General features: G+C 36.8%; 1 protein-coding gene across 2 annotated transcripts in view; it reads right to left on the bottom strand.

Annotated features, from left to right (window-relative positions):
- The window catches only part of NRIP1 (nuclear receptor interacting protein 1), a 92206-nt gene that overhangs the window by 21503 nt on the left and 45181 nt on the right, over positions 1 to 25522 (bottom strand). The window lies entirely within an intron of this gene.

The raw sequence follows: 25522 nt of genomic DNA on the forward strand, positions 1-25522 counted from the left end.
AATTTAAAAGTAGGTAAGTCTTTATTTTCATATGAGCCAAGCAGTTTAACTGACTCTGAAGTTACTGAATCTACATGAATGTATATATTCATGAACAATTCACTTAGACCATGGCCACTAGTAAAGAAATGAAGACTCATTTTTTTTTTTTTCACATGAAAAGTAAAACAAAATATTGATCTTCCTCTCAATCAAGGAAAAAAAGGAACCATGAAAGAACACAGGTAGCCTATTTCCTTGTCCATTTTCCTGACTTCTTCCGCTTTGTAATTTTGCTAAGATGACAACAAATCTGGACTATTAAATTCGAGAGCACTTCCTAAGACCTCAGAGTCAGAACCCATCAATTTGTTTCAACTCATGACTCTAGTACCACTAGCCAAGGGCATAGTCAAGAGCTGTTAAAGCCCTGAAACATGTATTTTTTTCCTCCATCCCTTCTTTCTTCCTGCCTTCCTCTACCCCTCCCAACCTCTCAAATGGTCTACTTTCTCTAATTCTTCTTTCCATCTTTTAATTCCCAAGTCTTAAATGAATTCTACCTGACTTACTCATGATGCTGCTGGCGTTCAAAACTACAAAGGCTCCTGATACTGACGTGAAGACCATATTCCCTATGTTGGGAAATGTGTTTGAGGTGGGATGGGGTGGGTTATTAATACTTAATAATGCAAGTATTAATGTCCAACTGTGGGTCAGACTAGGGTTGTCCAAGCCCTATATGATGAGCCCTGAGCAACCTGCAAGGCCTTGAGAATGAATGGATGAAAAATAGGCAAGCTTAGGGGGAATGCCTTAATCTAATACACAACCTAGGTACTATGCCTATTAGTTAGAAGAGGGTAAGGGTCCATGCCAGGGAGCTATAGCAGGAACCAGATAAGAGGTAATAAAATCTTAAGGGAGGTGCTGGTATTCAAGCTATATGTATGAGCAGGCTGGAAAGTGAATTCTTTTTTTTTTTTTTTTTTTTAAGTGAATTCTTAAAGTGGAACCTAGCACCAAGGCAGGTGGATGGGTTATACTGAAGTTGGCAAGGAAATAAAGACCAGATGGTTCTTGCTCAGAGGGCCAAATAGCAAAATATCACATAAGGGGGATCTTGATTCAGCCACCTCTACCATCTCTAGCAAAATATGCCCATAAACGGTCATGGCATCTAACAGCATCTAACAGCAAGCAACATCACACTCTTATAGTGCCTGCAGTCAAAGTTCATTAGTGAAGTTGGGTGGGTGGGAAGCAGGGGTACCCTGGGTCAGGCAAGGCCAGGTTATACCTAGGGATTCCAGGTACTTCTTTAATTTCATCTGCTGCTGTAAACTGCTGGGTTTCCACCTGTCTCCAATTCTTCTTAAATAAACTTTGGTGGGGCCCTAGATAACAGCCTTGGCCCCAAATGTTTCAACAACAATTGCCCAAAGGAAGGAGCCAGAAATAACAATTACTCCATGGTGGAATAAACAAGAAAAAGAGGCAGAAGGTTCCACTGCTGCAGTTCTCCAACTATGTCTCACTCAATTTCTTCCTGTATATCAGGTAAAATGCTTCTTCCTTTCAACAGGACCTGTGTGGGATCAACATAGGGAAGACACTGAATCCAGCCACATGGACCAACTCCTGGAACTCTGGGGCTATGAGAGACAGTGAAGAAAGAAAAAAGTGACCAAGTGTTGTCATCTTTTTGTGCCTCACTTTACTCATTTAAAAGCACTAGGCTCAACAAGGTCCTCTTTAAGATTCTACTGCATCTCCCTGGCTCTAGTTATTTTAGCTCCATATTTTGAAGTCCTTCTTGAGAATGTTCTCAGTGCAGCTAAGAATAATCACTTTGCCTGCCTTTCTTTTTCTTCTGCATCATTTAGGACTGATGCTCCTTTCGGGCTTAAGTATGTGTTCCCACTCTAGATAGAATAAAATGCTTTCTTTCAGCCTCCCTCTTACCCACAGAAGGGAGACGTTTGTAAGTGTTACTCCAATTTTTTTGCAGTCGAGCTTTAGAGACAATTTCGTGGATATCAGAAGGAAATAAAAAGACCTGCATAAATGATACCAATTTTCAAAAAGTAAACAGAATAAAGAAATTAATATGCTCTTTTATGAGAAGAAAGAAATCAGAAGAAACATGGCCTTGTTCCGTTTACTTTCCTCCACAGCAATCTTAGAGCCCAGGCATATGACAAGAATTTGCCCATATACTCCCAGCATTAAAGTAGAAGATGACTACAAATGTTGTCCATTTATATCTGAGATGGTCGGAAATCTCATCCAGAATTAAAAGGCAGTTTTTCCTTTAAGACTTTCCGCCACTTCTCTGACCACTGTTTTCCCCTCTATTCTGAATATGTTACAGACCTAAAGGAACTCAGCCTATTTTTAAATAAATGACAGAGGCAAGGATGTCACTTAAACAATTTAGCCTACAAATTAAGTTTGATTGAGTTTTGTGGGTTTTGACATAGTAATAGAAATGGTTTATAAGTTTCTGTATTATACTTACATAAGAGAATACCATTCAAACTTTCCAAACCAAAAACTTAGTATTTTCCCCCCAAAAATCTAACTGTAAACACGGGTTTGCTATAAAATTATTACTGAAGTTGATTTATCAAGTAAGGTGTCTCCTCCACCTACCCCCTCACAAGTACATACACTGCAGGAATACTCAGAAGAGTGACACAAAGGGGAGAGAAAAAATTCTTTCAATCTACGAAAAACATCTACAGTGTACTAAAAAAAAAAGCCCCCAAATTTGTCAATATTTTTGTTCTAAACATATTATTCAGTAGCATAAACACCGTGCAGTAGAAATGGCTGGAACACATGTTCAGAATAAAAGGGCTAGGTGGAGTTCTGTATAACCAGCAAAATGGAAGAACAAAATTATACATTGAAAACTGCATATTGGAACAAAACTAAGTAAGAACGCGCCTTGAATCTCTACTACATAAACAAGAAAAATGGTCATCACATAGTTGATACTAGTCAAATCTTATTTGTAAAAATTATGTCTGAGAAGGGATAGAAATGGTTAAACCTTCTTAAAAATCTCTGTTCAATAATCACTTTTTACTTATTTAGAAAGAATGCCAATGGGAAGAGCACTTCTACAATTAGAGAGGGTAAGCTTTGTGTTTTGCAGTGTTAAGTATTTAGACCTGTGTGTTATCAGTGATGCGCCCGGGGACAAAAGATGACTGGAAAAAACCAACTAAAATCGAGAACAGTAACAACAAAAAAAATCAGGACTGAGAAACTCAACTTCATAAACTATTTTACAGTCCTATATTGGCTACTGACAGGACTAGACACCACTCCAATCCACCAGCCGTCAATCTTAACAATTTAAGATGAAGAAACTCTTAGAGTCAAATTTTCCACAGCTTACTTCTGAAAGACCTTCTTTTACACCTTCCAACAATCTGTATAATAAAAAATTCCTTCCAGTTTTCATTTCTAAAAGATACCATGAGCTTTAAAAATAGAAACACTGGGGCTCATCCACTAGCTCTGTAACTAGGTAATCTGTTTAAGCCTCAGTTTAATGTGTATGATACCAACTTATCTAATAGGACAGTTGTGAAAATTAGATAACATGTATAAAACATCCAACACAGCAAGTCCTCAAGAAATGCTACCTTTTTCCCTCTTTATGCTCCTTATATCTCTAATAGATATAGCTAATAATTTACGTAACTGCTTTTTTAAATGATAGCTTACTCTTTTGTTTGTTTATTTATTTATTTTTGGCTGCGTTGGGTCTTCGTTCCATTGTATGAATCTAATGACACTAACTTGTCCATTTCACTATTACTGGATGTTTAAGCAGTTTCTAACAGTTTGTATTATGAATAGCACTGCTGTGAACAACTTGTTCACATTTCTGAGTTTTTTTTAGGATAAGGAATCACTAGGTCAGAAAGTATAATACTTTTTTTTTTTTAATTTTTAAAAATTTTTTTGCTGCGTTGGGTCTTCGTTGCTGCGCGCGGGCTTTCTCTAGTTGCAGCGAGCGGGGGCTACTCTTCGTTGCAGTGCACGGGCTTCTCGTTGCGTGGCTTCTATTGTTGCAGAGCACGGTCTCTAGGTGTGCGGGCTTCAGTAGTTGTGGCGCACGGGCTCAGTAGTTGTGGCTCACGGGCTCTAGAGTGCAGGCTCAGTAGCTGTGGCACATGGGCTTCGCTGCTCCACGGCATGTGGGATCTTCCAGGACCAGGGCTCAAACCCACGTCCCCTGCATTGGTAGGTGGATTCCTAACCACTGCACCACCAGGGAAGTCCTACAGAATTGTTTTAATATAATTTTATACTAATTAAGCAAAATCTATCCTTTCCAAAATTAAACAGTACAATGGAAACTAAAGTAGTACCACATTGCAAATGTTCCGGATACTCAGGTATTCTAAACCATCTTTTTATAAAATAATACTACAAACCAAGAATCTGCCATTTCTAATTCCTAGCTAGCAGAATCTGTAATTTAAAGTAGACCCATATATACGTATTTTACTATGACTTGATACTTTAAAATATGTGACACTATTAGTGGTAACATACCTATTGATTCCACTATCCCACTATTTATAAGATCATGCATTAAAAGCAAACTGCCACGAAAACAGAAATATAGGTCAATGGAACAGGATAGAAAGCCCAGAGATAAACCCACACACATATGGTCACCTTATTTTTGATAAAGGAGGCAAGAATATACAATGGAGAAAAGACAGCCTCTTCAATAAGTGGTGCTGGGAAAACTGGACAGCTACATGTAAAAGAATGAAATTAGAACACTCCCTAACACCATACACAAAAATAAACTCAAAATGGGTTAAAGATCTAAATGTAAGGCCAGACGCTATCAAACTCTTAGAGGAAAACATAGGCAGAACGCTCTATGACATAAATCACAGCAAAATCCTTTTTGACCCACCTCCTAGAGAAATGGAAATAAAAACAAAAATAAACAAGTGGGACTTAATGAAATTTAAAAGCTTTTGCACAGCAAAGGAAACCATAAACAAGATGCAAAGACAACCCTCAGAATGGGAGAAAATATTTGCAAATGAAGCAACTGACAAAGGATTAATCTCCAAAATTTACAAGCAGCTCATGCAGCTCAACATCAAAAAAACAAACCAGGGCTTCCCTGGTGGCGCAGTGGTTGGGAGTCTGCCTGCCAATGCAGGGGACACGGGTTCGAGCCCTGGTCTGGGAGGATCCCACATGCCGTGGAGCAGCTGGGCCCGTGAGCCACAATTGCTGAGCCTGCGCGTCTGGAGCCTGTGCTCCGCAACGAGAGAGGCCGCGATAGTGAGAGGCCCGCGCACCGTGATGAAGAGTGGCTCCCGCTTGCCACAACTAAGAAAGCCCTCGCGCAGAAACGAAGACCCAACACAGCCATAAATAAATAAATAAACAAATACCAAAAAAACAAACCACCCAATCTAAAAATGGGCAGAAGACCTAAACAGACATTTCTCCAAAGAAGATATACAGACTGCCAACAAACACATGAAAGGATGCTCAACATCACTAATCATTAGAGAAGTGCAAATCAAAACTACAGTGAGGTATCACCTCACACTAGTCAGAATGGCCACCATCAAAAAATCTACAAACAATAAATGCTGGAGAGGGTGTGGAGAAAAGGGAACCCTCTTGCACTGTTGGTGGGAATGTAAATTGATACAGCCACTATGGAGAACAGTATGGAGGTTCCTTAAAAAAGTAAAAATAGAACTACCATACGACCCAGCAATCCCACTACTGGGCATATACCCGGAGAAAACCATAATTCAAAAAGAGTCATGTACCACAATGTTCATTGCAGCTCTATTTACAATAGCCAGGACATGAAAGCAACTTAAGTGCCCATCGACAGATGAATGGATAAAGAAGATGTGGCACATATATACAATGGACTATTACTCAGCCATAAAAAGAAATGAAATTGAGTTATTTGTAGTGAGGTGGATGGACCTAGAGTCTGTCATACAGAGTGAAGTAAGTCAGAAAGAGAAAAACAAATACCAGATGCTAACACATATATATGGAATCTAAAAAAAAAAAGAAAAAAAAAAAATGGTACTGAAGAACCTAGGGGCAGGACAGGAATAAAGACACAGACACAGAGAATGGACTTGAGGACACGGGGAGGCAGAAGGGTAAGCTGGGACGAAGTGAGAGAGTGGCATGGACATATATACACTACCAAATGTAAAATAGATAGCTAGTTGGAAGCAGCCACATAGCACAGGGAGATCAGCTCAGTGCTTTGTGACCACCTAGAGGGGTGGGATAGGGAGGGTGGCAGGGAGACGCAAGAGGGAGGAGATATGGGGATATATGCATATGTATAGCCAATTCACTTTGTTATACAGCAGAAACTAACATCGCTGTAATGCAATTATATGCCAATAAAGATGTTTAAAAAAATAAAATAAAATAAAAAATAAAATATTATGAAGTTAAAAAAAAAAAGGAAACTGCCAGATTTTTATGCTACTCAGCGAGCTTCCTTGAGTGTTACCTAATATTTCTTTTTCGTATTTTCATTAACTAGAAGAAATAAAACTATTAGTTTATCAAAAAGTATCAGTCTTGTCAGTGATAACAGACAAATCAATTTCAATTCTGTTAAAGACATATGATTTTTAAAAATCTTATAAATTTTCACTTGAATTTCAAAACTCGTTTGATTTTTATAGTGAAAAATATTGTTGATAGTGTAAATGGTCATTAACAGGGATACTGTGAAGATACTTAACTTCAAAGACACCTAAAATACATTAAGCTAAGAGTTCAGGTTTTGAATCTTAGTTCACATACTAACTTAATTTTTCTGAGATTCTGGAGATAATGTTACCTAATTAATAGGGCTATAAAAAAGATTTAATGAACTAAGACACGCAAAGCACATAGCATTGTGTATGGTGTCCCTTAAGTATTCATAAGTGGAAGCAGACCCTATAGCAAATAAATTTCTTTCTAAAGTAAAAAACCAAAAACAGCTCAGAAAAAAAAAAAAAAAACAACTGAACTATACTGCTATGTCTTGCATTTTTCAGTACTATGAAAAACAATCCATAACTTGTATCATCAGAGTAGTATAAATAACAGTAAGAAGCCAAAGATTAAGAATTATTCCAATTTTATACAAATTAAAAAGTGGTACTACAATTACAGCTTCTGAGAGAAATAAAACATGGCAAATCTAATTCACATTCATGCACAAAAATACATACATACACACACACTACATAAGGAGCATTTTGATAAGAGGCTATCACAACATGTACCTGAGAGATCAAAGTTTCAGCCTAGAGCCTGTCACTTACTACCCTATAACCTTCGCCCCTTGCTTAATTACTCCAAGTCTCTCAAGTTTCTTCACTTACAAAAGAGAGACAACAAGCTGTATCACAGAGAACAGTTGGGAGGGTTAAAGGCTATATAGTCCTGCGGGACCTGTGATGTCCATAGCTTCTATCAAATTACCAAATGATTACTCGAACCACAAAATATTAAGAAATGTCACAGGTTTGTCAAAAAGTTTAAAAACGTTTAAAGCTATAAATGATTTTAAAGTATTACTATTTCCATGAATTCCAGTGTTTTCGAAGCCTGGTAGGAATTTAATTTTGTAAGAATTTTAATATTCCATGAACACTGGACGAAAGAGAATTCCTACACGTGTAAACCCTAAACCAAATGCCTGCACCCATAGCTTAAGAAACTCCATCAAGAGCTTCCCTGGTGGCGCAGTGGTTACGAATCCGTCTGCCAACGCAGGGGACATGGGTTCGAGCCCTGGTCTGGGAGGATCCCACATGCTGTGGAGCAACTAAGCCCATGTACCACAACTACTGAGCCTGCGTTCTAGAGCCCGCGAGCCACAACGACTGAAGCCCACGCGCCTAGAGCCCGTGCTCTGCAACAAGAGAAGCCACCGCAATGAGAAGCCCGTGCACTGCAACAAAGAGTAGTCCCCGCTCGCCGCAACTAGAGAAAGCCCGCGCGCAGCAACGAAGACCCAACACAGCCAAAAACAAATAAATAAAATGGATATATATTTTTTAAAAAAAGAAACTCCATCAAATAAGACTGAAAAACTCATTGATGATTAGAGATCTATTTTTTATATAACGTTATCTGACCACTGTTGTGTTAAATGGTTTAGTGCTGTGTGTGTGTGTACACTACTGCATTAGCTTCCTAATTGAGCCCCCTCCAAAACATTCTCCACACTGTAGCCAATGCTCTTCGTAAAAGGTAAATCCCTTTGACTAAAAACTCATTATGGTTTCCTGTCTCACTTCAAATAGTCTAAATTCCTCTCTACGGTCTACAGGGTCCTGCATAATCCGGCTCCAGAGAATCTAACGAACCTTATCTCATGTCATTTAGTCCCTTGCTCATTACACTCTAGTCAGGCGCTGTCCAGCAAAACGTAATGAGAACTACAAATGTAATTTTAAATTATCTAGTAGTCATATTTCTTTTAAGTTTAAAAGAAAGGTAAAATTAATTTGAATATATTTTATTTAACCCAATATATCTAAAATATTACGGTATCAATATGAAACCAATATAAAATTCTTAAGATGTTTTACATCTTTTTTGTCATACTACGTCTTCTAAATTGCTGGGTATTTTACACTTAGAGCACATCTCAATTCGGACAGGCCACGTGTGGCTCAAGGCCACTATACTGGACAGCGCAACCCTAACTACACAGACTTCCTTCGATCCCAAAACAGACAGTTCTCCCCGGCCCTCCAGCCGGTGCACGCGTGGGTCCCGCTTCCCGGAAGCCTCTTCCTACAGCTGCTGCTTTGCCTCCCTCCCACAGTTCACCTGAAACGTTACTTCCCAAGACAAGCCTTTCCCAACGGCCTTCGTAAGTGGGTCTCCCCAGGTATTCCCTAGCAGAGCACCCAGGAGATCAATCGTCTTAGGACTTCTCTCATTCTGTAATACTTTTTGCTTGTTTTTCTTTGTTTTTTGTTTTTGTTTTTTTAATACTTGTTTATTGCTTGTCTTCTACTGTTACACTGTACTTACTGCTCCAGGAGGACAAGGATTAGTTTTATGCTATTTGCTACAGGCACAGCTGAGACACTGAATTTCTGCTGAATAAGTGGATGTCTATACATATTCTTAGTTTCTCTCTGACCGCTTAATTCTATACGTAATACTAAAAAGCGACTGGCAGCATAGGAAATACATATACAATTACTTACATTTACCATGTAAGCCAAGTAAAGATGATTACAAGGTATAACTTTAAGAAATCCTTCTGATTTTCAAGTAATACGCTTTTATAAAGATCAAAAGAAATAATCACTTCATTTAAAATTACAAATACTATATAATGAAAAAGTAAAATTTTATTTAAGCTGAGATCAAATTGTAAGAAATTTCTAATATTCCTCTATTCTGTGCAGTCCAGAGAAAAGTACTGTGTTAATTGTTGTTTATTTGGCTTTTACATTTGTTAACTCAGATCACCTCAGTGTCCTAAGGATCTGCAAAAGTCTATAACTGCTAAATAATTTCTATAATTAAAGGAAAAAAAGAAAAGTCTAGAAACTATGAGTGGCACTTGAAGAAAATGAAAACTTTTTAGCTAAGATTTAAACAAATTAAACTTTACCTTATCTGCTCTGGGTTCTCATTTTCCAAATTATTTACTATAATTCTGAAGTGAGGTCCATGATTCACTTAGACATTTTATACTGTTAGATGGAAAGGTGGTGGTCATTGAAAATTATGCACAGTTTCTGATACATATTTTAATAAAGTCAATGCTACAAATAAAAATCACATAACTGATCAAGGCAAAGAATATGTAGTTTGTGAGAGGGAATCGTATTATTAAAGTTACAGACCCTTTTTTTTTTTTTTAGTTTGAAATATGAGACTAAATTAACAGGTAAAAAATAGGAATAAGAGTTTAAACTCGGCTTCACCACGCTGCACACAGAAGATGAAAAGACTGTATCATTCGTTTTGAGATACCTGAACCGCTCTACTACATCATATTATGGTTACCTAGGCAAGTCCTCTTATTAACAGTGGTATAAAGCATACATCCACAGAGGACATGACTATCTTATAGTCAGACACGCACACCTACAAACAAATAATTATCAGATATATATAATGGTCCACGCACTACACATTGTCTTCTCATTTAATCTTCATACTAACCTAGAGAGGTTGATATTATAATAATCCCCATTTTGAAGAGAAGCAAAGTGAAGTTTAGAGAGGTTAAATAGTTTGCCTGCAAACCTTGCTCTGGCCAATTGTTGAACCAAAAAGCTAGGTGTGAATTTTAATCTACTAATAGGAGGGAAAAAGGCTTAGAAACACTTTGCTGCCATCCTTACGACTTATACACTTCATATAAACTTAATTTTGAGCATGAGTCAAGTCCCTAAACCACACCTCCACTGCCCGCTAGTCTCCCGCTGCCCCTATGCTTGGTCAATTTGGTTTTCCGACAGCGTCTCTAGTTCTTTGTTCATTTCTCCATTGGAAATAAAACCAGCCCAGCTGGATGAAGGCAAGTCTAGTCTTGTCAGGCACTGATTTTTGGATGGACCCTCTCAGTCTTTAACTTGAATACCCATCTGCCATGTACTGCCAGGACCTACTGTATTTGCAAACCAAACTCTACCCCCTGGAGTCTAATCTTTCCATGAACAATCTGAATTAGAATAGTTCTTGAATTTGGCAATTCAACATTTAATTATGTTTGCAGGGGGCCATGCCTGGCTAGTACCCCTCCTTGGAGGTCCCTACCCAGCAAGAGTCTCAGTTGGCTGCCCACTTTCTCTGCTCAGCCTGATTACACTATTAAAGAAAACACTGCTATAAAATATTAAATATTAATGGATTATAGTGTAATTATTTGAGATTGTAAATAAATTCACAAATTTATTCTAATACAGATACTATAATTGTATATATTTTCCTAGTTTTTAATATATTTCTTAAGTGATATGCAATATTTTTTGTCATTCTCCTGGAGTAAGAAGAGTACACTGGTAGAAAAAGAAAGAAAGAAAAAAGGAAGGGTACACTGGATCCACACTCAGCGAGCAATCAGTAATTGTGTGTGTGTATAATTCATAACCAAATAGACTGTAAATTAAGCTGAAAGTGTATCATTATAAATATATATAATGATATACATAAACATATGTATAATGATTTAATGTCCGTTTGCTTTAACTTACAGTCCGTTTGGTTATGAATTAAAATTACTGTGGCTATAGGTATAAGATTTGGCTAGTATCAACATAACAATTATTATTTTAGAAGGATAAAATCAGTCAAAGAGTTGACATCATGTGAAAAAATGAGCACTTTTTATAAAACTAGGCAATTTGTATTTTAGCCCCAGCTCAGCTACTAAGTAGGTTTTATAACAGTGACCAAGTATCAACCTTTCTAAAGGCTAATTTTCTCATGTGTTAAATATACTCTTTATATTAACTGATCTGTAAGGTTCTACCACTCAAAAACTCTGGTCTAAGCCTAGCTAATGTTGAACACCTAACAATAAAAACATTTGCTCATTAACTGAGCTGAGAGAAGTTATCACCCACATATTTAAAGTTGTCCTCACGAATGACTTTCATTTCATGGCTTTAAGTATTAGTAACAGTCATAATAACAAGCCAAACGTTTATTTCCTCCAAAGATTTAAATCTCTCTGACTAAAGTTACAGTGCAGTTTTCTTGGATGTTTAAAATAATTTGTTAATACTGGTTAGTAAGCATAATGTATCTAGACTCACAGAATGAATCTAAGAAGACACAGATTTCACTGCTTTAAAAATTCAACATCACAGCAGGCCAGCATATGAGGAAAAAGAATGGACGCAAAGTGAGGCGAGGAAGGACTCTAAACATGTCTGTCTACACGTGCTTGTCTGTGTTCAGAGGAAGAACAATTTAAGGCACAGTCGCTTGAACTACTCCGACTGAAAAACAATTCTGCAAACTCAGTTCCTACTCTGGTTCTGAAACACTGAATTCCCATTCCTTCAACACCTAGAATGCTTTCAGAAGGGAAGCAGATGCTAAAAACTACTACCATGAGAACAGTGGAAATGTAAATAGACAAGAGTAAAAACAAAGTGTGCGGGGGGAGGGGAGACTGGTTGAGTGTCCTTTATTCATTTGACTAACAAATATTTATTGATCAGATACTAGGTGCCAGGTACAGTGTCAAGCATTGTGGCTATTTTGGCAAATAGAGAACACAGCTTTTGTCTGTAAAAAACAATCTCCCACTCCATCAAAAAGAAGTACAACCACCACCGCAAGAAAAGAAAACACAAACATAAATTTCCTCTACTTGGTAGTACCTCCATCATCTTCCCATTCTGAGTTGTTTATATATTAAATATACACATTCCATGTACTTCTTTTGTAAGGGTGAAAGATAACAAGATTTTCAAAATTTGTAAGATAATTACAAAATTAAAAACTAAAATTTTAACTAGAAAGAGTTTAGAACATCTTTTATTCTGGAAAATAAAATATTCTGATTCTTAGTTCTATGGTTTATTTTTTCCTCTACATTTTCTCAATCCACATTTTTTCAAAAACAAAACTTCCCACAAAACTAAGTATGTAAGAGTACAATACTAATAATTTTGATGGCTGATATTCAACTGAAAACATTTAATAGTCTTAATTTTGTCACTGAGTTAAAAAGTTCTTAACAACATCTCCTTTCCTTAATAGATAACATGACCTCAAATAGTTAATTTTAATCAACGTTTTACGTCAGAATCTGGTACCGTATTTGTTAACTTCACAAATGCTTATAATCATGCAAGTAGTCTAGATAATCATTTAGAAATTTAGCTAATTTCATGTTTTTCATCTTTATAATGAAAATGGTGATATTCATTCCTTATTTCTCAAGATTATTGGTAAAATTAAAGAACTTGTTGAATAAAAAAACAAACAAAAACAAAAACAACAACAACAAAAACCAAATGCTTAAAAATGTTTCTCCATTCACACATTTTTCTATAAAAGTACCTGGGAATAGTCGAGACCAATGTCCATGGCCTCTGATTACACCAATCTTCCTTATCAGAATGTTTTTACAATGTATAATTAGTATATGCAGAACAATTACTCACACATTTAAATGGGAGTGAAATGTAATCTAAAAAATGTCAAGCTATATACTGATTTTAAGAACATAAAAGTAAACAATGGAAAACAACTTTAATTCCATCAGTGAACTATTTTGCTTCCTCTCTCTCCTAAATCAAGTGCTCTGATTATAATCGAAGGATCAGGACAGGGACAGAGGAGGCAAAGGACACTTGCAGTTCACACAGGGCAAGAGACTTGGACAAGAGGAATTTCTCCTCTCCCCTCACAGTACAGATTTTCACATAACCTGAAGAGTGCAGCTACGACAACATCTCAAGAATGCCTGAAAATGGCAAGGGGTCAGATCCCAATCACAGGTGTTTCAATCATTTTGTGAAATATTAAAACATTTATTCAATTCATATTAAGAAATCCCAAATTTTACACCGTAAGTCTCTACCCGAAAAACATTCGCAGAATTAATATATAAAAAAAAAAACTGGAAGAAACACTGCAATTTCCTTTCCCACAGCAGAATCAAACAGTACAATATTTATACAACAAAACTAGTAAAAGAATAAACTAAATACATTTCTTAATTTCTTTAATGTAGTTTAAGGTGGTATAGTGGCTACCTTTTTCTCTTCTTTTTTTAATGAAAATCTCTTTCCTATTCTCTGCGTCACGTCATGTAGGACCTTTAACAACATAATGTACTGGAAAATAATTAAAAATCATTTCCTAAACTAATTAGGTTCATAACCACCTCCCTGACTTCTCCCATTCATCTTGTGCTTAAAATTTTACATCACTAGCTTGAATTTCATCTCTGCCTGACACGTTTCAAGCAGTGAAACAGATTAGTGCCTCAGAACACTTTATAGTGTTTTGTTATCAATCAGGTTACGTTCCCAGCGACGCTTTCAGCAAAATGATCTTACTCGAATGAACTCTCATGGTCTGAAGTAAATAAAGCTGTAACCCACTGCTCTTGCATACTTTCCATTCATTTACTTCCTTTTTTTAAACTTAGACTTACAGCACGTGCCATAGAAAGAGCGCGTGTTAAATATTCCTGGAGTGTCACAATATGTAATGCAATAAAACAGATTACAACCCTACCTTTCTTTCACAGCAGTGGTGCCAAGCACAGGTACACCGGAGCAGTCAATTTGTTCTGCAGACAGTAAGGCTTTCACAGAATACTAATGGAAAATCTCTTTTCTTTCTCCTTTGCCTTGACTCCCCAATGCCCAGGTCCCGACCAATACAAGGAAGAGGGCGGTATGTCTTCTGCTGAGATAACCACAACTACTAATCAAGTCTACGTGTACAAGGGCACAGGATTAAACCTCCACCAAGCTTGAGTCAGAGTTTGAGAGCAGCTAAACATATGCACAGCACGGTCAAAATTAAACACACACACACACACACACACTCATACACCATGCACACACAAACCATGAAAATACAGATGTGTCTACTTCAGTGAACTAATTCATCACACTTTTACCACTGATAGTTTTCTACCTCAGGGGCATAAAATTATCTCCCGTTGAACTGAGGGCTTAGATTCAGCGGTACCCAACAACAATTTTTTTTTTTTTTCCAGAAAACAAGAATCATGATCAATATTTTCTGCATTAAACTGTTCACTGTTTTTAAAAGAAGGCATTTTTCTAAATTGGACTATCCAATACAGTTTACATGGACTTACTCTTTCAAGTATTAATATAGGGTTAATAGACTCAGCAAGGATTCTTAAGATTCTGCACTTAAAAAAGGGTATTACAATAGCTCAAATCCACTTATCCAAGAAAAGCATGTATATTACCAATAATGAAAAGATATCTAAAAGACCTTCATTTATCTTTTAGTTTTTACATTAAATATAATCCCATGGTATTTAAAAAATATTTTCAGGTCTCAAAAAATTACTTAAAAAACATCTTTAGCATTTTATAATTATGACAGCATGGTGGTATTTATGATCTCATTAATCCAGAGTTTTGAGGTTCCTTTCAGTTAAGCATTTTCACTTGGCTTATTTTTCTTTTATTTGAAATATGAAAAGGTATGCCAATCATTGAGTAGGGTGATGACAGAAGTTGTTAAATATTTTTTAACAACATAACAATACCTCATTTTAATTTGCCTGCCTTAATTTTCAAGTAACTCTTGAAAAGTACCGATAGTCAAAGGACTGCAAACAAACTAAACAATAATTAAGACCAAAACACTCTGGATGACTGGAGAAACTTATGAGGAGGCTTTCTAAACCAGCTCTATTTTCATGTAAACAATTGCTTTAACACTGCTAAAATACATGTGTCTTATTCTGCACTCTTCCTTTTTCTAAAAAAAAACAAAAAAAATCAGCAGAACAATTAAGAAATACTAAGCCTTCTACGAAGTATTGCAATAATGTTTAACCGAGACTGATGCATTTGTCCTTGACACACTGACCATGTCATCAGGCTACTGTCATGTGATATCATGTCATTTCCCCACCTGGCTAGTGACCTTGTCCTCTAAATGACCTCAAGCTTCCCTCAAGAGGCAGGAGGCCCCTCCCCGCTGTCTCAGCAAGGTCGTATGGGTCAGCGTGTCCTCATCTATAATCCACCACCATTTGTCAGCAGGGAGGCTGGAGAAGGCAGGCTTGCTACAAGGGGAGAATGCCCAATTAGGCAGCTGTCACACAAAGCATAGGCTGCAAAATTATCCCCTGTCAAAAGAAAGAGCAGCTGCGGGTGCCAGTTACAGCAACCTTTCAACCCTTTAGGTACTGGAAACTACACAGAAGTAAATGAAGAACAATTAGCGATAACAAATCGATGAATTAGGACAGAAAATTAGAAATTACTAGCAGGTGAGCTTGGGTCATACATGACAGAAGGGCATACCAGACTCCACGCGAGGGCAGGGATGCACAGAATCACGCTACCCATTTCCTTGCATATAGATTTCCCCTCCAGCATTTTCTTCTGGCAAACCTAAAATCCTTTAAAATAGCCATAACCTAAAAGCGTATATACCTTTTTACTTTTCATGGAGGACCCAAATACACGCCTTCTTGACAGGAGAAAATCTTCCAGAATAGTAAATCTAATCAATTCTAAACTGTTCTTCTAATACAGTCCATCAGGCTATCCCCCGAAACTTAGTTATTTGTTGGCCACAAAGTCCAAAATATCAGTTCAAATTAGTCACACTTAAAATCTTATATCCACCTTCCTGAAGTATGTGCCCTGGATCTACTCTGGTCACACTTACAGGGAAACATCTTCTTTAAGAAAGCAACAACCAAATTCTGAGAAAACTTATGTTAATATCATAATGTTGAAGTAAAGTTTCTCTACACGATGTGAGATGTGATTTTGTGTATAAAGGAATAACTGCAAGATGTGCTTCTATGTATGATACACACAAAAAAGTATCAACTATAAAATTACCTTCTCTGATCATTCCGCTCTAATCCTATAGAGGTGATATGCATTAAGTCTCAAGCTTAGGAAGCCAATTTACTTGGACTCTTTCCAACTAATGTCTGGTACTTAGCACTCACAGGTAACAAAGTAGGAACAAAATGGGGAAACAAGTCCCACAGAGGAGAGGGAGGCCAATATGGCTATTAGGTGTTTATGGACATGGTTTCATTGTGCCTCAAAAAAGTCACGTATGTTCACAAACAACTTTCTTAAAGTCCATTTTAAACTAAAACTGCTTTTCTCCCCCCTTAAGAAAAACACGTGTGTCTTTTTACATCAGTTCTTTGAAAGTTGAGAAACCTGAATGATATGTGCTATATTTTCTGAAGACCCAGGGGATAGCGATTTACTATAATTCCAAATCACAAATGTAAAAGTGAGGAAGAGAAGGTGAGGTGATAAAGAAGCATTTTATTCAACCCTCCCCAACACATTATAAATAAATCACAGTTGCCAGCAGAAAAAGTCTCTGATTCCTACTTCCTAAACCAAACCATCTGATAAAATTTCCAGGAGATAAATATTGTGGGGAGAAAACTTCTCCATTGAAAGTTTATCCAAGAATTTGATTTATAAATTATGTTTCACCCTGTTAAAGAATGGCCATTTATAAATTTTCTTAAGTTTAGAACGCAACCTTCTAAAAAGTCAGACATAAGGAATTCAAAGTAATGGCAAATAGACAGGAATGAAGGAGTTAATGCCTTTAGAATTCAGCTTTCATCATACACGGGTGACTATCTCTTTAAATAATTTAAATCCTCTCCATCAACTACAAAGCTGTTTTGAAGCCATTTAGCTTTGTTCTTTACATGTGTTCTAATTAAGAAATGACCTTGTCATCACACACACCAGAAATCCAGGATTATTTCCTACAGCAAAAATTCACAGAGACCCCAGAAAAAGAAAAAGAGGGGGGAAAAAAAAAAGACTTCTTCCTCAGTTCCTCACTAAAGGAAGTTGTTGGCTGGCTGAACGCTGAAGCAGTTTCACCGCGTAATTCTTTGTTGTTGTTCAATGTCACAGGGCGGGTTAGTGTGACCTTGAGCTGCATCAGCAGCACAGCAAGGGTCGAGATGCCTGCAGGCGCCCTTGTACTGGATTTGCAAGACAAAAACCTTCAAACTGGCTGAAGGACATCTTAAATCTCTTCAAAGGTTTTCCGAACTAATCTGGGCTGCTCTTAGCAGGATCTGTGCCAGTGTGAGAAGCAAAATTAAAAACAAGGTCTTTGACAGGATGTTGTCTCCTCTTAACCCTTTCCCAAGCAAAACAGAACAAATCACAAGCATTCTGGAGACACAGTTTACCTAGAAGCATTCTTTCATAACAAATTATGTAACCAAGCAATCACAAAGGATGAGGCAGCTATTAGTCCTTAAAACTAAACCCTCCCGTTGAATTCGGGTGGAATTTTTTTCTGGCTCATATTTTTGTGTAGTGAATGGAAGACTTGAAAGATTCTATTTGTTATCTTTTAGATTTGCAGCAAGTGATAGGTTAACATTAAGAGAGTATTTCCATCAACATTAATGTCTTGAATTTTTTTTTTTAAAGAATAAGCTTTTAGCTGGTTAAGTCATAAACGTCATGCATGTTGCATACAGCTTACTAAAATTAAAACAGGTAAAAATATTACGTGATATGTTTACTAAATTTCTTATTCCTAACATGACGAATACACTGGTAAGAGGGGGAAAAAAATCAGAATAGTGAAAGTGAACATAAATAAAACAAGATAAGGCAATCTCAGTCTTATTATAAGAAATCAGCAGGACATTTTTTTATTGTAATGTTACAGTATTTCCAATGCAGGCCAAAAGAGAGGGTATTAATACCAGCAGAGGGTGTGAAGTCTTCCCTGCAATACCCTTAAAATTTAATTTAGTAGCTACAGCTCTCAAGAAATAATCCAGGGGAACAAACAGCTATAATATTTAAAATGCAATAACTTAAAATCAGTGCATCTCCACCTTATGACATGTTAGTTTCTCATCATCAGATATAAGATATGTCATAATTAGTTGTAAAGAGTATTTAGTGTAAGGTGTACCATGTATTAAGGTCCAACAGATTGCAAATTATACCCGTTTAAAAAAATAGACTTGAGTTCAAGATTATGCTGAGTGGCAACCAAACTCACTTGAATTCAGATATGCCTTCCCAAATGGGGTAGGAAGTAACACCTGGTAGGTATATAACATGAGAGTGAACAGTACATGTGAATTTTTCTTTAGTCACTGTGCAAAAGAAGACAGAGTTTATGTGCTAAATGCTGTGGCTGAAGTTTGTAAAAAGTGCTCTAGGAACAGAGTGGGCTGTAACTAAGTTTTCAGCTTATCTGTGCCTGTGCCCTAAGTGGTGGTCAATGATGGTTAAAAAAAATGAGTAGGCAGAAGAGAACGGCAGTCACTCTAGGTTACAAAAACAGCACTTAAAGGCAGGGTATTGCTGAGTGTGATACAGGAAGCGGTGGTCCAATGTGACCAGAGATTAGGCTGAAAACGCAATCGGGACCAAGGACTTTGAATCAAGGTCATGCCAAGGAGCTGGCCTTTATCTAGTGAGCAGTAGAAGGTTTACAGGCAATGGTATGACTAAGTGCATGTTAAAAGACAAAAACAAAAACAGAAGCTGTAGAGTTGTTGATGGCTTAGAGGGGAAAAGTAATTGAAGCAAATTAGTACAGAGAAGAAAACACAGTCAAAATAAGGCAGGGGAAGGAGAGTTGAAGAAAAAGACAACTCTGAAAAACAATGAAGCCTGGTTTAAATATTTAGAAAGCAATTTATATAACATAAATAGTGTTATAAAATAGGGTATTTTTAATAGCACGTTCATTAAATCAAAAAAAGAAGAAGAAAATTATGGTGACTCAAGCCCAGGTTTGTAAAACACTGTAGTAACATGACATACGAATTTTCAAGAAAACTAAGAACTCTTGAGGAGGTATTCAACAAACAGTCAGAATCAGAATTCTGTTGGAGATTTGAATTTTGTGTATTTCAAATAGCAATCTTCATTAAGTATCGGGTAAGGATTTTGCTTAGAAGGCAGTGACATGTACTTTTTCAGAACAGTGTGATGGCATAGCTCCCTTGGCTGTAAGAGAGAGAGGCCTGGCTTAAACCATAAGGTCGTCGTTGGAGCTCAGAGTTTCATCAACACTAATGAAAATAAAATTAACTTAGCAAACATTTACTGACTGCCTACTATGTTTAGGACACAGAATTAAAAAATAAAAAGTTCCCAACATTCTATCAGCTTTGTGCTTCTAGTTTATCACTCATAATGATAAATCCCCAAATTACAGCTCACACCATGACACCACACAATAAAAAGATGATGAGTAAACAGAATATTGAACTGTCAGTGAATTAACAAGAGTCTGAATGAGCAGCCATCTTGGTGTTCCCATGCAGCTGACAGGTACACACAACGCATTCCCAAAACTCTCCGGGGAAGACCCAGTAAGTACCCTTTTAATTTGAAGAGAGTCATCAAATAGTGTAAGAGACTAACTGTCCTGCTAAGACCTCAGAAAGAATTTAACAGAGTTATCAGCCAAGGTAAGAGGGTAGGGAGTAAAAAAGAACAGGAGTCACTAGGGCCAAGTAACTATCTACCAGAAAGCAGACAGAACTTTCAGAAAAGGAGAGCCAGCCTCAGGGATCATCAGGCTGAGGCAAATGGAGCGGAAGGTCAAACAAGGGAGAGCAGAAGAAAAGATTTCGAAGGGAAGACTTCTCACTCCCCCGAAAAAGACATAAACTTTACTTGGTGAAATAATTAAGAAAATGACCAAATCTCCAAACCCTCTGGAGTAAGGAGAATCATCACAGAAGTAGTATTTGGAGGTTCATAAGTCATAAAAAGGGTTAGCACTTAAAAGCCATGGTACTCACAATGTTCACTGCAGCACTATTTACAATAACCAGGACATGGAAGCAACCTAAGTGCCCATCGACAGATGAATGGATAAACAAGATGTGGCACATATATACAATGGAATATTACTCAGCCATAAAAAGAAACGAAATTGAATTATTTGCAGTGAGGTGGATGGGCCTAGAGTCTGTCATACAGAGTGAAGCAAGTCAGAAAGAGAAAAACAAATACTGTATGCTAACACATATATATGGAATCTAAAAAAAAAAAATGGTTCTCACGAACCTAGGGGCAGGATAGGAATAAAGACATAGACGTAGAGAATGGACTTGAGGACACTGGGAGGGGGAAGGGTAAGCTGGGACGAAGTGAGAGAGTGGCATGGACATATATACACTACCAAATGTAAAACAGATAGCTAGTGGGAAGCAGCCGCATAGCACAGGGAGATCAGCTCGGTGCTTTGTGACCACCTAGAGGGGTGGGATAGGGAGGGTGGGAGGGAGAAGCAAGAAGGAGGGGATATGGGGATATACGTATGCATATGTATAGCTGATTCACTTTGTTATACAGCAGAAACTAACGCAACATTGTAAAGCAATTATACTCCAATAAAGATGTTAGAAAAATAAATAAATTAAAAAAAAAAAAAAAAAGCCAGGGTACTGACAGGGCATAACAAGGAATGATCTTACGGAGTATCCACAAATAATATGACTTCTCCTTGAGTAAGCATCTCCTTCTTACAGCCGCCAAGCCAACACTGGTAATAGGTTCCAGCACATTCTATGTCTAGACATTAATAGAAGAGTGGGTAACATGATAGACCATGCAGACATTTAAAAAGAAAAAATAGGCAATTTATTAATACGAACCCACAAACACAAAAGCTAGGCTAAAACATTATTGAAATAAAAATACAGAACATTCTGTTGGCAATTAAAGTGAATTCCTGTAAAGCAGCAGTTCTCAAAGTGTGGTCCAGGGACTCCAAGGGTCCCCATGATCCATTCAGGAGGAACGTGAGGTCAATACTATTTTCATAACACTAAACTGTTATCTGCTTTCTTGTCTCTTTCTCTCATAAGTGTACAGTGGAGTTGTCTGGGGCTACAGGATGTATGGCACTGTGTTGATGGCTACTGGAGTGCATCCTTGTGTACTTCTGTGTTTTAAAATTTTTCTCAGTTTAAAGTTCTAATATGGTAAATATCGGCTGATATGACCCTCATAAACAAAAACTCTGGGGTTCTCAATATTTTAAGAGTATGAAAGGGTCCTGAGACAAGAAGTTTGAGAACTGCTGCTGGTCTGCAGAAGTAAAGAAGTGCTTCTTGAGAAGTACAATCTTGGTTTTACTCTTCAAATGAAACCTCTACTTCCTAATTCTCAAGAATTTACATTATAACTATGACAGATAAACATTGTTCTCTGTGCAGAAATGCTTCCAAAACTCTGGTGGGAAAAGAGACGCATGACCTTTTAAAAAGCCTACAGGGGATATGAAATATCTCCCATCTTGCCATAGTCACTGCTACTCTGAATTTACACGAAGTAACAACTCCACAGATATTTATAAAGAAGCTGCTGTGTGTTGAGAGCTAAGGACAGAAGGATAATTAAGTGATAAACTAGCCTTTTGTGGACCCAATCTTGTCAGGCAAAAATATAATCAGTGACATAATGAGATACTACTATAAGAGAAGGCATGAACAAAGTGGAAACAAAGCATGGAAGGGCAAATTCTTGGGAAGAAGATGGGGTGAGAAGGCAGGCAACACTCTTTTCAGTGAAGGCACTCCACAGAGGTGGCATGTGAATTGGCTCTAACAAAGGTGAGGCTTTGCCAATTTGAAAAGAAGCGAAAAGCATCCTTTAGGCAGTGGGAGGAGCATCAGTCCCAGCAGGGAAGCACAGCAGGACACAGTATGTTCTAGAAACTTTAGGTAATCCACTTAAAGAACAAAAATTACAAGGAATTAGAATCTTTTATACAATTTGACAAAGTAATTTGATGTCTTTTGAATTTAATGATGAAAGATTTGGATGTATAATTTGTATGTTTGTTTCTTAATTTCCAATCTGCCATAGATAGAAGCTTTTTAAAAACAGAATAACAGTGATTTACTAAAATAATGAAGTGAAAACAACAAAACAAAAACTCGCCCATCGCCACAAATACTTCGAGAAGCTTAGCGGACAGGCTGCAAGATGGCAGGAATGAGGAGTCGCAATCGCGGGAGATAAAAGCTTCAAGCTAGAAGCTTGCATAGCTTGTACTATCAACAATCTCTCTATAAGTAAATGCAAAAAAGAAAATAAATAGGGTTTGAAATTTACTAGTAGATCTCCAATCTAGAATGGGGAGATTCTAAATTATCTAAATAAAGTGCATAATAAGCTCTACTGTTAGAATCACACCAATTTCAGATGTGCAAACCACAGGCCACATGGTTGAAGGGCAAATGTACCAGAGAATCAAGGAAAATTATCGGGTTCAACACGGTTAATTTAAGTAAAAAAAGACTACAGTCTGTATAAGAAGAGAAAAGTGAATTGACACTTTAATCAACACATTTTAAAATTATTTTAACTACTTCATTTGAAACCTTTCATGGGAGAGGGAAAAAAACCTTAGTTGACCCAGAGGCTTGGTATAGTGGGAATCTTCCTCCCAAAATAATGTTAGTTATGTCAATTAAGGTATTAAGTAAAAGACTTATGGAAAATCAATTCTTCAAAGACATCAAATTCAGAAAAATGTTAATTATATGAATGTTTCCCATTGTAATGGTAAATTAGGATTGATTAAAGGAGGTCTGTTACTTTTCTATGGTCATTATGCTACTGGGATCGTTGAACCATTTTGATCAAAGGAGTAACACAGCAAATTGGAGTTCTGGGGAAGATCTAGCACCTGTGAGACACTGGAGCCAGGACATCAGTATGGAGGCTTCGCAGCATAAGAGCTCCAGATGAGAAAAGAACGCTGAACCAAGATGCCGGTCATGGGAAAGGAAACTAAAGAGTGGGTGGAAGCTATGTTGGAAACTAACGACGCTTCACTTGAGCTGAACATCCAAATTTTCTTGCCCAGGTTGTCCACGAAACCAGGGAAACATCGGCGAGATAGCCAAGTTAGTTTACGGCAATCAACCCCAACCCCAGTGACTCACCCAGATTCTGGACTGATCTTGCTTTCACCAGTACCATGTCCTCACTGAAAACTTTGTACAGAAGTTTAAACACTTTTTTTAAAGTATTATTTCTTAAATTAAAAACCTTACTTTGAGGAGTGTTATATAAAGTTTGGGGAAGACTTTCCATGTTGACAATCAGCCTCACTTCCAACCTGGTAACCCAATCTGTTAGAACTCACCAGCTAACTCACCAGCCCACATTTTCATCTCTTCATATAGATACTATATATGACATAAAAGTTTTAACACTTAAGACATCTGTTGAAACAGTCATCAACAATTTAACTGAACTAGGGAAAAAATGTACAAAAAAGCACTCTTCTCAGTGAGAAATCATGAGCTATAACAAAAAAAACCTCCACTTAGTAAGAAAATGAGTATATTCAAGTGTTTTAAACTAAACTGATTTATGGTCAATTACCTAATTCTACCCCAGATATTAACTTTTGTATTATCCGTATTTATCAAAATTAGCTAATAAATGTTACACACTGAGATGAACAGAGCACAGAAAGCACATGGAGTTCTCTAAAGTACAATAAAGGGTGATTTCATTTTGTGACTTACATGGGATGACTATTTCTTTCAAAAGGGGGAGCTATCAAGTGTGTAAGGGAAATCTTGGTCTAAGATATTAAGAAGCTTTGTAAACACTTCATGTTTCATATGGTTTGCAATATTCAATTAATCAAATCCTTTTCCTTTTTTCCTAATCGTCCTCTTTGGCCTCTCATTCAGGACATTATTATACTTAAAAATATAACATGACTGGTTTCAAAGTGGAGCTGTATGACAGACAAACTATAGTAAAACCTTACGAAATATATTAGTCCAGAGTCTTCAACTGTACTCTGTCGTATACTAGCTATACGACAGAGTACAGGACTCTGTATCTGAAGGACGGTATCTCTGTCCAAAAGAACCAGATACTCCTTTTGGAGACTGACAGTCCACTGGCTAATGTAAGTCCTAGTGAACAGATATTATATACTATGATGCAACATCTCCCAAACTTATTTGACCACGGGTATTTCATTCAAAAGGAAAAACTGTTTAACAAAACACACTTTAGAAAAAACACACTTAACATATTCACTTGTAAAATCTTGAAAGGTTTAAAAATATATGTAAATGATATAGATAATCACTAATAATTCAACTTTAATTGCTTTCAAAGTTGTTCATTGTGTATTCTAAATAATCCATCTTCTATCTGGAAGAAAGATCTAGATTTGATCATTTTTCAAGGACAATTTGTTGGCTATGTATATTTACCATCTGGCTATCTACAATTTATTTACCAACTGTCAAAAGTGGTTGGTGCTTACCACAAAACAAGGGTGATGAAAATTAAGACCAACAAACAAGATACAATTATATCTTGCTGGTCACAAGAATATGCACAATTATAATCTTCATTTTAACAGAATTAAAAGTTGACAATTGGGGTTCAATATCAACTATGTTTCAACAAATATAAAAGCAGATTTCAGACTATCAGACATTACCACGTAATTATACCTGAATGAAAGAACTTTTAATATTTATAAATAAAAGTTAGGTAGATTTAAAATCTCAATTTAGAGGAAAAAATAATATGTGATTATGTGAAAAATGACTAGCAACCAACAATTACTAATAATTTTATAGCATTTTTATTTAATAAGTATAATGTTTTAAAGATTTCCTTGCTGAAATTACAAGAAAGAATAAGCAGAGTAATTAAAATAAAAGAGAAGTAGAATGATTAAAATAAAAACTTCATCACTAGATTTTCTGAACATAATCAGAACAGTGAAGGAAAAGGAG

Source organism: Eschrichtius robustus, chromosome 6, assembly GCF_028021215.1.
Source record: "Eschrichtius robustus isolate mEscRob2 chromosome 6, mEscRob2.pri, whole genome shotgun sequence".
NCBI classification, from domain to species: domain Eukaryota; kingdom Metazoa; phylum Chordata; class Mammalia; order Artiodactyla; family Eschrichtiidae; genus Eschrichtius; species Eschrichtius robustus.